The following is an 11,453-nucleotide window of genomic DNA, read 5'->3' as shown; positions in this document are numbered from 1 at the left end:
GGGGAAAAAACGATTGTGATATTGATTTGTGTTGGTCATTTTTCTGCCACTAGATGGCATAATTGCATATGTGAGTCCTTGATGACAGCTCAGTGCATTTTTCTTTTCCGATTTAAGAAATATCTCATCTTTAACACTTTAACAAGTAACTTGTGAAGTTCTGCACATTTTTTAAATGGTAAAATACAACTTGAGCCCAGTCTCCACAAATATATACTTTATTACAAAATTTATTACGGCTAAATTTGGACATGGACGAGTCTGCTGCGTGCTGACTGGAATTCCCCCTAGTGCAGGCTTTCCAAGTAAGGGGCGGGTCATTAATCGCATAAAAAAAAAAAAAAGGAACTTGAAAATAACTCAAAATTAGCGCACTAATTTGGACACCCCTAATATATATAAATAAATAAATATAAAATACTGTATAACACCATATGGCACGGCACAGTTTCACCTGATCACATAATAAACGATGACATCTTGACCCATCTGCCCCAGCAATCCCTGACCTGTGGACCTCTGTAATCCTCGCAAGTCTTTTTATATTACCTCCCTGATGTAATTATCTTTACCCCCCCCCCCCCCCCACCCACTTTCTGCACCCTCCTCAAAGAATAGACATTGCACAGAAAAGGTCATCGCAAATGATGTGATTTGACAGCAGTGGAAAAAAGCTAAAGCTGGTTTAAAAAAAAAAAAAAAAAAAAACTCATGTAGCGGAAGAAGTGTTAACTAGACATGCAGATCGCCGCATGGTCTGCTCTATACAGTACGGATCTTGCGATTGGCTGACGCCAGATCCATTTCAGCGCAAAGTCAGCTGCGATAGGCTCGGGCACAGCTGTGACCCCGATGAGGTCAAGCGATACGGATGATTTATTTGGTTGATTTTTTGTGACAAAGTACAAGGACAGTCAGGGAATCTTCATCTTAACAGCAAACACTGTGGAAACACGTTCGAATGAAGTCATGTGTCTAAACGTTTCCCTCGTCATGCATGGCGCCTTATCCAGAACCCAAAGGCCCGTCTGGGGTATTTTGTTGAAAATGTGAAGCTAATTTCAGACACAAAAAAAGCCTATGAAAGAGCTTTTTGTTTTCCTTTTTTTCTTTCTTTTTTTTCTCCCTAGTGAAGCTGCGTTGCCTCGCGGGCGAGCGTAGAGGTTGAAGTTGAGGGAAAGGTCAGCGTTGTTGGCTCTTGTAGGACACGAGACAAATGAAAAGGCCGTGAGCGTTTGGCCTTTTTGTTGAGGAGTCGTCGTTTTGAAAGGAGGGCGGCTGAAGTGCGGGGCGCCAATCAATTTGTAACACCTGAGTATCAAAATATGAGCAACAACCACACTTCTTCGACACAGCATAACTATGATATCAACAGGATACCTTGTGATACTATAGGAAGCGCGATAAAAATGAATTGATATCTGCTGTATGGTTTCACGATACAGTACCAACTTAAGTGCATCGTTATATCCGTTAAAATGTGATACTGAAGGAATATGTATTTTATTATTATTGATATTGTATATAGTATCTTCATGTTGTGATGTGTCATTGGTGGTATTGGGATATTGATTTTACGACGTGTTGTAGACAGCATCACGACACTTTAATATTGATATTGGAATGCATCATGATGCTAAAGTAATATCTTTGATGGTGTGGTCTATTGATATTGTGATATCAACAGTTTATCATCTGGGATAGCACAAGAAAATCACATGAGACAAATGAACTGATATCTATGATATCACAATGCTGCTGATACATCTAAATACTTCTGGTATCTCATCTATGATACATCATTCTAGTTATCATATCCACATGATCCCGGCAGAATATGTATTGGGATATAATTGATAAAAGTTAATTGATATCTGCTGTGTGGTATCACAATACAAAACAATACCATCTTAGTGCATCATTGTATCCATTAAAATGTGATCCTGGAGGAATATATATTTTGGTATTATTGATATTGTGATATCATTGATTATGTATATAGTATCTTGATATTGTTATGTATCATTGGTGGTATTGGGATTGTCTGATATTGATTTCATGATGTGTTGTAGACAGCACCACAATACTTTAATATTGCTATTCGAATGTATCATGATGGTTTAGTAATATCTTTGATAGTGTGGTCTATTGATATTGCGATGTTTCATGATATTGTGATATCAACAGTTCATCATCTGTGATACCATAAAAAATCACTTGAGACAAATGAACTGATTTCGACGATATCACAATGCTGTTCTAAATACCTCTGGTCATTCTAGTTATCATATCAACATGATCCCGGCACAATATGTATTGGGATATCATTGATATTGTGACTCATCATGATTTTGTTTGTATTGGTAATTATCAAATCCGTATTGTAATATTGAGATCCATCGCCGACGGTACAGTATTGTGATACTCTGTTATTGATGTATTGTGATATTTTGATCATGTGATTATCAAAGGTGGTATCATGACATGGTTATATCATTGATATTGCATTGTGTTACTGTGATATCATTGATATCACATTCGATCATAGCTTGTATTGTGATTGTCTCATCGATATTGTGTCATTGATTGGCTGTGACATCGTTATTATTGGCAAAATATCACTATAGCGTTTCGCGAGTTGCTTTGCAGCTGTGTGGAATTCTGCCTGCAAACAAGCAACTTTAAAAAAAAAAAAAATCTCCTTGGTGGAGGTAGTGATCGCTCGCAACAGTCGCTCATTCACTCGCAGCAGCATCATCAACAATGGGGCTGACATCAATCAAGCGTGATTGGCGGCATGGGAGAGCGTTGATGAGCATGTGGACCTTCCTGATGAAACTGTGTTGATACTTGCGGAAAACCTTGCTGCTTCCTCACACTGATGACTCACTCGTGACTCCACTATAGGAAAGTATACATCAGAGGAAAGTGGAGTGAAAGAAAGCGGCAAGAAGTAGCTGCAGATTGTCAAGCTTCGTTGACAAAACATCAAACAGATTGGCTCGAGTCCAACGATTTTTGCTTCCTTACGGTTGTCAGTACGACTGTCGAGCCTCATTATGCAAATGACAGCAGCTGCAGGTGGGCCGCTTATCTGAGAACAGCAATCCACTTGTTGGATTTGCATGTGGGAAAATGCTCGGCAGATGCTCGGCAGATGCTCGTCAGATGCTCGTCAGCACTCAAGACTCTTGTTCACGTAACTTAAATTTAAATGACTTACTTCACCAGGATCTACCCTGGCCAACGAGAGAACCAAGGATAATGTTTTTGTCGCATTTTAAGTCCACCTGCTTCATGTGTACTAGCTTGTTGTAGCTCCTTCTTCGCTAATGCTAAGCTTGCTAATGCTACACTTGTAGCTCCTTCTTCGCTAATGCTAAGCTTGCTAATGCTACACTTGTAGCTCCTTCTTCGCTAATGCTAAGCTTGCTAATGTTACGCTAGTAGCTTCGTCCTCGATAATGCTAAGCTAGTTCATCTAAACCAGGGTTCTGCAACCTGCGGAGCCACATGAGGCTCATTAGTCCCTCTTCTGTGACTCCTTGTGGATTTGTAACAAAAAGTCAAAATTAATATTTCATTGCATATTTATAATTATTTATTTTTCCGATAAAGTGTTTATATATTGCCTAAAAATGTCCAAAACATGATTATAAAATATGCAAAAAGGAAGAATGCAAAGCAGAAAATTACCATAAAAATGTTTATGAAATTGCAAAACATTCAAAAAGTCGAAATCCTGAAAATTACTATCAAATGTCCTTAAAATTGCCAAAAAGGCAATGAAAAAAGTTTTTTTTTTTTTAATGACCATAATATGTCCAAAAATTAAGAAGAGAGGCAGAAAATTGCCCAAAATATAATTTGACAGAAAGGCAAAAAAAGTCTACAAATGTATGAAAAAATTACACACAAAAATAAAAAAAATGGAAGGTGAAAGGTAGAAGAAAATAAATCTTAACAGTATTGGATGTTGCATATTAGTATTTGTGATGATATAGACATCACTGTCAGTATATTGGATTGGAATTGGATTTGCTCCTATACCCTTGTCTCCCGAAGCCAGAAAGTAATCCAATTCCAACATCTCTGTATGTCATCCACGGGGGATATTTTGATATTTATTATGAATGATGGAGTCAAACCTCGTTGTCAGCGCAGTGGTGTTTTGGCCTTGGTGATGAAAAGGCTGCCGAGAAGCAACGGCGGCAACAGCAGCAGCAGCACACAAAGAACATACAAAGCCCGCCTCCGCAACCCTCCCGTGACTCCCACTTGAGACACGAGGCCAGCGAGACGGCGGCGCCGGCGCCGTCAGAGGCCGAGACGCTGCGGCATAGCATGGGTCGCGAGTATACCCACAGCCGATAAGCGCCGCCGCAGTGACACGCTTGAGTTTACCGACACAAATCGTGTGCGTGTAATTTTTTTTTCTTCTTTGTTTTGCTTTTTCGGGTTAACAAAAGGTTTAGTTGTTGATCAAAGTTCGTTTTTGATGAATCCTCCACGGCTATGATTAGCAGCCCTGGAGCCTTTTTATCAGTCATAAAGTATTGTAGTTGCAAGTAACATTTTATATTTTTTCTGTCATTTAATTTGTATTTCGAAAGATTTAAAGAGTCGACTTCATTCTTATGATAATTATAGCACGAATATATTACTGTAGTAGTTATACTATACTACAGTATGATTATTATTGCTCCGGGCTATCGAGTGTCACTTTTGACAAGCAATTAGTTGCACCGCCTGTTCATCCAGAGGGGGTCGAACTTCGACAACCTCATCTTGTACTACAATGGCCCCCCGATAGAGTGAAGACCTCTGCCAGGGCTAATTTTTGCTAAATGTCGATAGACTTGTGTATGCCTGTCATGTAGGTTGGATTTATTATTCACTGAGGAGATACAGTATGTACAATATCTGACCTGTTTCACAGGAACCACATTTTTGTGTGTGCAAAATATTAGATAAAAAGTCACTATATCATGATATCTTATGTGATATAACAATGTATCTATGATATCGGGATACCATCTGTATGTATCTGATATCACAATACCATTGATACATCATGATATATCATCACAATAATCACAATAACCAATCACTACTTGTATCACGTTCCAATTAGTGCTGTCAAAGTTAAAGCGTTAATTGATTAATTAATTACAAAAAAAATTATCGCATTAATCATGAATTAACGCAGATTATTAATTTTGACCATGGATTAGCCTTTAGCGTGACAGCGGATGGCTACGTTTAAAGTAGCACAGGTTGTGTTTGAGCAATAAACATAATTTCAAGCATTTAATGAATGTTTGCGTATCGTATTTAAAATATTTGTTCATGTCAAAATATTGGGGTAATTTTTTCCCCCCATTTTAAATTATGCAAAAATGTTGAAGACGTCCTCATAACATTTTAAATGTCAAAAGAATTAACACATAAAATTTGGCGGGAATTTTTTTGGGGATAAAAAAGCCTTTTTATTAAGCGATTAATCGTGATTAATCAGAATTCTAAAATGTGATTAATCTGATTAACAAATTTAATCGTTTGACAGCTCTAGTTCCAATACAATTTATGATACATCACAATATATCAAATATCACGATACCATCTGTGATATGTCCATGTATCCATGTTATCGCAGAAATAAGATTCATATCAGAATATTGATTGCCATGATATCACGTTATGTTATATTGCACTATCATGATATCATCCACGATATTGCACACACACAAAAATTAAGAAATTGACATTTGTAAACCAGTGGAACGTCGCCTTGGCAACACCAAACCCATCTCGCCTCAAGATTTATTTAAAAAAAGAAGCCGAACACGACAGCAGCTGCATTTTTGACTGACAGCGTTGTCAGTGAGTAAATCAGCCCCTTTTTTGAACTCTTATTCAACAAAAGCTGCAAAAGTTCGCTTTGAAAAATTATTATTATTTTTTTAAAATCTAGCGCAACCAGTGCCGCTGAAGTTAACTTATCAAAAAACAAACACAAGGTCACTGATAATGCTTGTGTGTGTGTGTGTGTCTTGGGAAATGAGCTATTTTTACAGCGGGGGGGCGACTGTTGTGAATGCTGATTGGATGTTTCATGTCTGTGACTGCACTTCAGCCATGACGGTGATGATGAAGACGCAGCCAGCTGGGGCGGGCTGAGGTCATACGCCGCAGGGGCCAAAAGAACAGCTGGGTGACATGGGACTGAGACTCTGCCTGTAGCTTTTTTTTTTTCTTCTTGTCTGATCTACTTGCTAAATATCAGGCTCGACAATCGTAAATGTTAAATCTGTTTAAGGCCGCGCAAACCCCAATTAGGTGTTATTTATTGACAGCGCCGAAATCCCGGAACGTGTACTTTTCCCCGAGATTAAATTGTGAACGTCATCGAAATCCATGAAATGAATCTCCAAGAAATATCGCAGCTTAAACACTTTAATAGCAGACTCACAGCACCACTTTGGTCAACTCCAAATATTCTTGGCTCAGTATTTCTATTTGACAGTGTTCTGAAAGTTATTATTATTATTTTTTTTTAAATATATTCATTTTTTTCTTTTTCTTTATTTTTAATTTTTATTTTTTTTATTTTATTTCTAAAGAGCTCAGTATTGTTCATTCGGTAATGTCATCATCATTGCTTTTTTTTTAAATTATATATTTATATATATATATATATATATATATATAAAATTTGTATGTGGGTGCGTGCGTGTGTGTATTTGTTAGCGCACCAATAATTAAAATATATTCTTAATCCACATAGCGTAGTCATCCAAACTGTCCCGGGGCTCTTGACCTTTTACAGCCGATGGGAGAATACCCGAAATGCCAAATTTGACAGGAATTGCCAAAATTTTAGGGTTGCAACATATTTTCAAGGAAATCCAAAACCTGTAGCTAGCGAGTAACACTTGATCGTGTGTTATGGCACATTATTAGCATTCCAGTTGGTTAGCATTACTTCACAGATGTCGGCTCTGGATAAAGGTGCGGCTGAAGAATAGTGGTTAAAAATGTTCACCCCGTGTCTTCTAGTTAAAAGGACAGTGTGTATTATTTAGCACCATCTAGTGGTGAACTAAAAAAAACACTATTTCAAAAACATGTACACCATTTCTGCTACGGATACCCGAAGGAGAAGAATTTCGTCAACGTGTCGGACAGCTCGTGTCGGACCCAATGGGTCGATCGCCGCTTACCTTTCACAGCTGGTCGTTACTGAGTGAGTCGGGGTTTCCGTAACTTGCTTCTTTCCGCTTTGCTTTCTCTCGTTAGCCACTCCTGTTAGCCACTCCAGCGAGTTCTTGCTAGCCACTCACGCTAGCTCCTGCTCGCTCACTCCAAATAATAATTGGTAGTAATTGGTGGTAGACTTGTGAAGTGTGGTCGGTCTCTCTCTCTCATATTAGTTGGCCGCTCCCTGGCACTAAATTCTACACAGTGTTAACTTTAATACAGTCATTGTTTTTCTTTTTAAAGAGAATACGATTTGTGTTGACCTAAACCAGGAAGTAGCCTGCTAGCTCGGTACATATTTTACATCTCACAGCACTTTCTCAGGTGTAAATCTCAAACTTGCTTAGATAAACACAAAGTATTATTATTATATATATTTTTGGGCGTGGATACACAGTTTAATTGTTCCTCTGCTATTAAGAAATACATTTTAGTATAGTATATATATATATATATATTTTTTTTTTTGTGCTGTTCAGCCTCAACAGACTATTTAGGAAATGATAATCATCCCATCTTCGTAAAAAAACGTTCAGAGGCAGTCATTTATGTTCGATGTGTGAGATGCTTATCTGCGCGCATATTGATCGATTAGAAACTAATAGCTATCTACTGCTCTATTAAGATGGGAGCCGCAGATAAATCATGTGCTGAATGTAAACGCTAACGCCGCTAATAAAACGCTATCGTCTTTATTAACCCCGTAGGCTTTTCTCATCAAGCCAGAGATAAAGCCTCCATTTGCATTTTGTGTCAAATTTAAGATAACATTTCATTCAGATCAACAAATGCCGTGACCAGGGACAATTGTTAGCATTGACCGGCAAGACTGAGAAGGTCTCCAAAGTGTCTTTGCTGGAAGATTGGCTGGCCGCGAGGGATTGTGTGAGACAAAGAAAGTCATCAAGTTGTGACATCCTGCTGTGATTCAATTATCAGGTTTGCGGCGGACTAACGAGAAGAGAGAAGAGAGGGATTAAGAAGAAGGAAAGTTTGGCCAAAGAAAAGCAGGAGATTGGATTTGAAGGCCAACTCGTGTTACATCTCAATGATAAAGGTCAGGCTTCCCCAATCGTGGTCCTCGAGGGCCGGAGTCCTGCAGGGTTTAGATGTCTCCGACCTGATGTTATGCTGAGGTTCAGTGTGAGTGCAAATATCACCATGAGGCTTCTCCTTTTGTCACTTTTTTTGTCTCTTGTGTGCTGCCATCACAGGCCAGCTGCCAACATGGCGCCCAGGTCTCGCTGTAATTGCAGTCGAGATTGACAGGCTAAGGGAGGGGGGGGGGGGGGGGGGGGAGAAGGCGGTTCCGCGGTTAGCATAGGTATAGTCCGCACAGTGATAAAGGATGTGTGACCGTGCATGCGCGGCATTACTTATGCGCTGCGGCTACATAATTGAATGCAAAGGGGCCTCTATTTAAGGCTTATCTTCGACTAAGTGCCTTTTCCAATATGCGCTCCGCTCATCTGTTTAATTTCCTCGGTGTAATTTGGGGCGACTCTCGCGGGGGGGGGCTACAGTGCGGTAATGATGGCGTACGCCTCCTGCACTTGTTGCAACTCAAGATTTCAGAAGTGGCTGAATTACTGCATACAGTCAGTGGCTATTAAAAGTCTACACACCCCTGTTTAAATCCCTTTAGCACAGACGTATCTAGAATATGGGAGATTGTTGTCACATTGTTGTACTTGCCAGAAATTCCTTCAGCTCCTTTAATTTAGTTGCTGGCCTGCCAGTGTTCTTTTCATCATTTTTGGCAGGAACTCCAGCATTTGGTAATGTCACGCTAATGTTTTTTTTCCCCACTTGATGATGACTGTCTTCACCGTCTTCCATATTATGTTAATTGCCTTGGAAATTATTTTGTACCCTTTCAACAACAAGATCCCTCTGTTGCGGGCGCTTCTGCGGACCATGGCTTGTGACTGTAAGAAAAGCCTACTAGAACATCTGAACTTTATTTAGGGTTTATCGGTGGCACTTAAAATGGTGGTAGGTGCGTTGTGACTCCCACTTAACACGGTTTATTCTGAACAAAGCCACGTCCCTAGTTCTGAGAGGGTGTGCACAGTTATGCAACCACATTATTTCAGTTTATTACTTCCCCTTTCGAAAGGTCTTTTAAATTGAGGCGTACAGATTTATAGGTCACCCTGATAGTAGAATTTTTTTTGAAATGATTTATCTTGGTGTCATTTTTTGTTTCAACATGGGTGTGTAGACTTATTATTTTTATATTTTTTTATCCGCTGTACCGGCAAGATATAACTTCCCCGCTCATTATCTAGCAGAGTGCGCTCCATCCGTCCCCTTTCTGATCTCTTCATCTTTTCCTTGGACTCATTTCCCAAACGACTCCCTCAACCCACATATAAATTATAATCCCGGAATATAATTATTCCCACTAATGGACACCTCAAATGCATCCCGAGTGGCCGCTAATGAATGGAAGTCACGGAGCAGTCTGCTTCTCTTGAGGCTTCCACGCGTTTGGTTTGGGGCGCCTGTGGCGAGTAGTTGGGGGTGTATATATATGTGTGTGTGTGTGGAGTAGGTGTGGGTAGGTGCGTTGCTTGTGCGCAGCAGCTCAAGGAAATTTGCATTCCATCAGAGGTGAAGCTCCCAAATATTTTCATTTATGACAATATATTTCGTCTCTTCTAAATGCATAGTATTTGTTTACAATCAGATTTGTTGTCATTTTAATGTAATGCATTTCATTTTATATTTTAATTCATGCATTTTATTTCAATACAGTTTGTATTTAATTTTATTATTATTTGCAACATTTTAATACCTGCCATTAAAAAAAATATATATATATATATTTATTTTCATCCAAGCATCCATCTATCAATTTTCTTACCATTCTTTAAAAATACATTATGTTGCGTGCATTTTTATTTTCATCGTATTGGTTACGTGTGACCTGGTAAATACATTTTTATTTTACAATTGTAATACATGTAGTTATTTATTTTGATCCAGATTTTTTTTAAGCGCATTTCTTTGTGTTATTTTCTACAATATTTTAATATAGTTTAAAATATATGTATTTTCAAGCATTTGTAATACATAAAAAAAAAAAAAACTTTAGAGTGAGTTCTTCGTACCATTTTTCATAATCTTCAAAGATTGACAGTGTACTCTAATCATATACAAACACACACACGCGTAATTTTTTAAAAAGCCAGTGTTTTATACAATGTAGGTTTTTATCATTTATATCAAGACAACCTCCGCCCTATCGTCCCCACCCTTTGCACACCGCTGCGGTAAGTGCAGAACATTAGCTTCAGCATCCGTCTCATCCGTTTGACTTGCTTATATATTATTTCACACATAAAACACAAATATGAAAACTGACATTGTACATGTTTAGGAGTGTATCTAATTATTGGAACAGCTTTTGCGCGTGCGTTGAATGCGCCACATGCCGCACGTACACTTTGATGTCTGCCACGTCTAAAGGGTTATAAATCACCTTGGGGGCCAAACCGTGCATTAATTACATTCTAACGGTGTTAACTTGTCACTGGGGGAAGCGTAGGACACACGCAAATGCAGGATTTTATTGATTTCACTTGAAAGCCATTTTAATGTTCCGTCTACAGAAAGACATCACGATGAGTGTTTAACAATTGTGGCGCCTCAGGCGAGCTATTTTCAGTTTTTTTTTTTTTATAATGTACTAGCAACAGGGTGGGTTTTTTTCCTCTTTTTCTTTTTTTTTTCTCTCTCACTATACTCTATTCAGTCTTTCAACAATTTTTGGGCATTTTTTATTTTTATTTTTTGTAATGCCCACTCGAATCCTAACACCAAATCCGGAGTGGTATTCAGCCTAATGATTCCTCTTCCATGCGATTCCGATAAGTATCAAAATGGCTGGAAAGCCCTCCGAGTGTGATGTGCTGCAGCGTGACAGCCGTCAAATGGGACATGAAGTTGCCTAGCTTGTCAGCTCTTATAAGCACACCTCATTTCACCTGCCCCTTAACAGTACGTCGCCGCCTTTTCACATTTTTTGTTTTTTAAATTCCGCCTGCCTTAACTTTCCATCAAAGCCAGCAGGGTGCACCTCCGGGAATAAATGAGCGCATTGATATTGCCACAGGAAGAAACTCTTGTTTTTAATGACCTTCTAACCTTTTTCTTTCGCGAATGTTGTTAATCTGGCATTTACTGAG

Source organism: Leptonotus elevatus, chromosome 21 (assembly GCF_054856555.1).
Source record: "Leptonotus elevatus isolate MCC_2025b chromosome 21, RoL_Lele_1.0, whole genome shotgun sequence".
Taxonomy (NCBI): Eukaryota; Metazoa; Chordata; class Actinopteri; order Syngnathiformes; family Syngnathidae; genus Leptonotus; species Leptonotus elevatus.
Note: the sequence above shows the minus strand (reverse complement) of the source record.